The sequence below is a fragment of the Crassostrea angulata genome, chromosome 2 (genome assembly GCF_025612915.1).
Source record: "Crassostrea angulata isolate pt1a10 chromosome 2, ASM2561291v2, whole genome shotgun sequence".
NCBI classification, from domain to species: Eukaryota; Metazoa; Mollusca; class Bivalvia; order Ostreida; family Ostreidae; genus Magallana; species Magallana angulata.
Window position 1 is genome coordinate 48071131 of NC_069112.1, and position 5800 is coordinate 48076930.

General features: G+C 34.7%; 1 pseudogene; it reads left to right on the forward strand.

Annotated features, from left to right (window-relative positions):
• Nucleotides 1-1590: 1590 nt before the first annotated feature.
• Nucleotides 1591-4147, forward strand: LOC128174435 (uncharacterized; annotated as a pseudogene).
• Nucleotides 4148-5800: the final 1653 nt, after the last annotated feature.

The following is a 5800-nucleotide window of genomic DNA, read 5'->3' on the forward strand; positions in this document are numbered from 1 at the left end:
CAAAATACTAATAAAACTGTCTTTTTGTTTTTTCGTGCCATGTAAAAATGAACAGATGGGGAACAGTATAACTAATCATATCAGAAAATGTTCAAATTTATTGTTACAATGAATGAATGTACGCACTCACACTGCTTTACTTTCACCGGAGAAGTATAGCTCGCAAACAACTGATCGAGGTGTAGACAAGAGGCAAAATAGACGAAACTAACTTCTATTTCCTAATCATAAAAGCAGAAGGAAATGCAAAACTTAATGATAACAGCCGTTCAACAACAACCATTCGTACTATAACTCCGCTTAACGAAAAAAAAAACATTACGCGTTGCAGTTTTTTAACCACTTTAATGCTATGAATTAATGCATTCAGTTGACTCTTATAGTTCCCGTTACTTTTTTTTCTTTGTCGCTAAAGTAGTTAATTCTTCCATTATAATCAATGTTAATGTTGATGCATATGCCATCTACGTACTAGTAAAACAAAATACAGCAACATAGCCGCGTGAACATTATCATTTAAATCTCTCTTGAAATGGGTCAAACTGTAATTTATGTTAATGCTGACTATCATACCTCCAATATCAATATTCAGTGATTTCTTAAATATGCAAATAACAATTAAGTAAAATCCTTAATAATTCATTATTTACATGACACCAAAGGGCTCCGGTAAGAATCAAACATGAAACTAAAAACAAACAAACAAACAAGGACATCGAAAGAGGAAAGAGAGAAAATTGCCTTTAAAAGTCCCTGTGAATTCTAAATACAGTGTTGTATTGTTTAAAAGATATCATTTATGAATGCAATATTTAATGTATGTGAAGGCAACAGCCAATTTTTCCACCAGTGTTTTTTCGTATTGCTAAGTTTTTCTTTATTGTGCTAGGGCTTGCCCATTTTATTCATTTTTTTCTTTGAAAGGTCATGGTCCCAAATCACAACGAACTTCCCCGTAACTGGGTCTACAAAAATCACCAATTACACGCCAATTGTTACATTTAAAAAATCGAAGCTATTGATTAAATCTCGATGTGCCAGTTACTTCACTTGCTTGAAATTTTTGAACATCATTGTAGATATTTTGTAATCATTTGTATAAAAAGGGGCTGCTGAAATATAATAAAGGATATTATCCTTTTAAGGGGTGGGGTTGGGTGGCGACCGGCAAGTCCAGCGGTATACCCACGGATAATGACTGAGAAACACAATATAGGCGCCCAACGCGGGGCCCTGGACTTGCCGATCGCATTGTCTAGCTCGTGACATGCATCTTCTTTCGCTGGCTGCAGACGGTAGAATGCTCCGAGCGCAAATTCCCGCGTGGTTACGTCATGAGCTATAGATGGGTCATACGTATAACAAGTCCATAAACAACACACTCCCCTTCGTTTTCCTCGTGAGCAGTAAGTCTACGTCTGGTACCAACGGGACCACCGTATAACAAGGGACATAAGAACGCCCATCCTAGCAACAACCGGGATAACCTAGTCCCACCTGCAGGTGGGACCATCATTTGGCAAGGAGGCACGGTAACGCCCATCCCGGCATCAGCCGGGATACTAAGACACTAGAGCAGGGCCCGTCCAAATGGCAAAAGCCTCCACACACAAAAAGGATCATCAAGGCGAAGTCCAAATCGTTGTTTCAGGTGCTGGTCCAGAGGGCAAAGATGGCGTCTCCAGTGCATACATACACTCTAATTTGAACACCAGAACGGGGAAACATCAAGTTTGGTGCTGCTTCTATATACTCCCTCCAACCGATTCCCAAGCGTGGGAGTTCCCAGTCGCAAGAACGTGGATATCATCCACTGCTGTCTCAAGACTGCTTTCTGGTATTTTTGGCTTGGCTGTGTTGGTAGTCAGGCTGTCATTACACACCTATTTACACAACAAGATGTACAGTCATATCAAGCATATCTTTCACAACATACACCATAGCATAGCATTGAAATCTCATAGCATACATGTAGCATTTAAAGATCATACCATAGCATTGGAATCTGGCACCATAGCATATACAGTTTTTTGGCGTGCCACAATATTGGCGAAGATGGTGTAAAATCTGATACATTTTTAATTTTCGTCAGTTATTTTTTGTTTGAGTTTCTTATACAATTATTATTAAATTATAATATAATTTCTGCGTATTTAATTATTTGCGATTTCAAAGAGATCGCAAAAAAGCGAAAATTAGATCATCGCAAAAATTACCGGATATACGGTAATTTCATACAATCTCATTCGTCATATCATACCATAGCATATCATACAACAATTTTTTTCTCGGCTTTAAATGTTTTTAATTGAAAAAGTAAATGTTCACAATGCAGATGTGTGGTAAACTTTAGCTTCTTATTTTACTTCGAAATGTGTGGACCTCTTCTGTGTATGGAGGCTTTTTTGTTCAAATCTCATACCATCGCATAGCATAGCATACCATATCATTAAGCTTTTCATTTCTATTTCCCATAGCAAAGCATACAAATCTCATAGCATAGCAAAAAAAATTCAGGGCATATCATTGAAATCGCATATTATAGCATAGCATAATATTGTAAAAGATATGCATGAAATGACCGTAATGGGTTGTTTTTTTTTTATTGTTTTTATTTAATTGTAACATGACTGTCAATGTATAAAGGAACCTTGTGAATCAACATTTACTTTTTCCCCTTTTTATAAAGTAATTGGCATGTAAATACCGGTATTCGAGTAATCAGCACATTATATACATATTTATTTCAGTCATAAATTACTTATAAATCTTGGAATCTTATGGGAATTTATGAAAGTATTTTATGCCATATAACATTTCATTGAATCAGCATATAATATGGATATTATATAGTATGTCATTATGATTTTATATGATTTAATTACCTACTTACATTTAATTCCTGATTTTGAATTTAATTATAGTGTATGCTTTGGATGATAGTGATTGATGTCTTACCAGAGCAAAGTGTTATAGATCTCAGAAACAGAATGAACCCACACATGATATTGAGGTATAAATAACAATGTATTTACTTTTCATGAATATAAAAGTAATGTCTTAAGATTTATATGACAATATTACTGTTATTTATAACATATTTTTTATTATGATATATTTATATAATCTTTAGGCTGTGATATAGAATGTAGAACAAAAGAAGCTTCACAACAATTATATACTCAACAACATGGATGAAGAAGATTTTCCACCTTTGCCTGTAAAAAAAAAAAACATGATGATAAACGAAGTTTCCATTGCATTAGACTATAGATCTGTGAAATTAGAGTCATTGTCTATCTCTCATTGAGATACAGGCCAACATCATTCACAACTCGTCTCCACTCTCAAGACCCGAGGTGGCATACAATTCGACAAGATCGCAGAACAGCTTCTGTTGCAGGAGACATTTTCCGTAAGAGAAAAGATAAATTAAAATAGTATACAATGTAGAAAAAGCTGAATTCAAAAAGTCGAAAATAAAAATCAACACATCTTAGCAATTGCTATCTTTAAGATAAAATTAATGTATAAGAATTGTGAAAGATATATACTAAGAAAATTTTACAGACCCTAAACCACTTGTTGACCGACTGAAGACAATTCGCAAGATAGTAACTTCAGCAATGAGGCATGGTTGAGCAAGTAAAGGTACTACTGCTTTTGCTTTTTGCAGGAATAAAATGTGTCAAACCTTTAAAATGCAGTAAAAAAATAATATGTACATTTTTATACTATTTCATGATTTTTTATCAATTAAATTTAAAGCAATGGATGGGATGTCAGCATCTACTCTTGTGGTCTACTTATCAGTCTATGGTCACCGTGCATAGCAGCCACTACAGACAGACATTTAAAGTGTTCTGTCCCTCATTAAATCCTCCACACGGGTTACTAGAAATAAAGTTAAGTGTCATGTGAATCCCCCTGAGATTGTGTGTACCTTTCAATAGATGAAAATGGCTACCATTTGAAGGACATCCTTTAGTATTACTACCAGATGATGACCCAGATGTCAGTCACTGGACTAGAATGGTGCCACTTCTTTGTGTGGACACCCGAGAAGTCCCATTTAGAACTTCTGCACATATTAAATGCATATATTTGGCAGGACATGAAAGAAAAGATTGATCTCTTCTGCTTATGATTTTTTTCATTTCATTATTTTCATTTTTTAAAATAATAAAAAAAGAAATGCTAAATTTCAAAATATAGAACACTTGCAAATTTCTTTAACAAAACCTAATCTGAGAAATCTATATTGTTTAAAAACATATGACTCAATTGATCTGAGAGTTATGCCCAAACTTTTATAAAATGCCCACTTAAGAGAGTTAGCTTGTTAGCCATTGTCCATATCTGATTTATAGACCCAACCATACTCAGGGGAATGACACTATCAAAAATGTGAAATTCCTTAACACGTCGATAATGGCGCTCAAAACGTATCCTAAGCTTTGTGATAGTTTAAGTCTCCTTAATCTCTTGGACAGTAATCTGACCTTGGCTCATTAGAAAATGGGGTGTATTAACACCAATTCCAGTCCCCTCTAAAACTTTGTTTAGTAAAAATGCTTTATTTGCCATGATAGAGTCCCCCTGCTCAAGTAAATCTATCAGACCACTTAGCTCGGCTATCTCTACATCTGACATGCAGTCGGTATAGAGACTTGAAACAAAGATAAGAGCACTATGAGGTGCTTTACAAACCAGTCCCTTCCATGTATGTGTACTTTTGTATGATTTTTGTTTTGATTTTTGTACAACCGATTATAACTCGTGTTTTGGGGTTTAGAGTCCAAAAGCTATCCAGCATTTTTCTATCAACTTGTTCTCGAGATGGCCAAATATTAATACTGCCGAAAGCAATATACAAAATATGTGCCCAGGTAATGCTTTTTCTGCTTGAAACATGACAGTTAAATCGAACAGCAAGATCTTTGCGCCATCATACCACATTTTAGGCGGCACAAAATCATGAAGATTTCATCAATAAGAAGCTAATTTTCTTTTTCTACCAGTCAGACTTGGAAAGTGAAAGCTGACATTTTAGAATAATTACTTGTCATGGAGGTAGCTGTTGTAAAAGTGTAGAACATAATCATCGAATAATCTTTTGATAATCTCTCAACCCGTAATCTTTCCATGGCAAGTTCCTGCTGAAGTCTTTTAATGATTTCATCCTCTTCTTTGATTATGTTTTCCAGCATCTGGATTCTCTCTTTGTCTGATGTTACAGCCACATTAGCTTCTGCCAAGGGACAACTAACAATTCAAATCTTAGAAATACAACATCTAATTGTCTAATGACATGTGGTACTTACATGTACATTAAAACATTCTTCTTGTCTTGGACTGATGTTCCAGCATTTAAGCCCTTGGCAGAATGAGTCCTCCAGCGACCATCACATTTGATGATAAGTAAATCATCAACAAATATTGTATTGCAGTTGCAAACTGAATTTCTAATTCACAGCTTGACAACTGAATAGTATTTTAACAATGATTTTAAACTAATGATCCAGCATCATTCTGACCAGCGGACCACCTGAAACACTTTACTTTAATATTCATTATTGCATATCACAGATCAATATTCGCATATATTAAATCATAACGCGTTCTTGACATGAAATGTTAAATATTTTCCATTATACCTCTGTATAATTTTTGGTATGTGTAATTACAAAATTTATACTTGTAATTGACCTAAATAGCTAATAAAGAGGTATATAATATCTCACACAGGAAGATGAATATTAAAAACATGTATTCTACTTTACCCAATAACATTACCTAT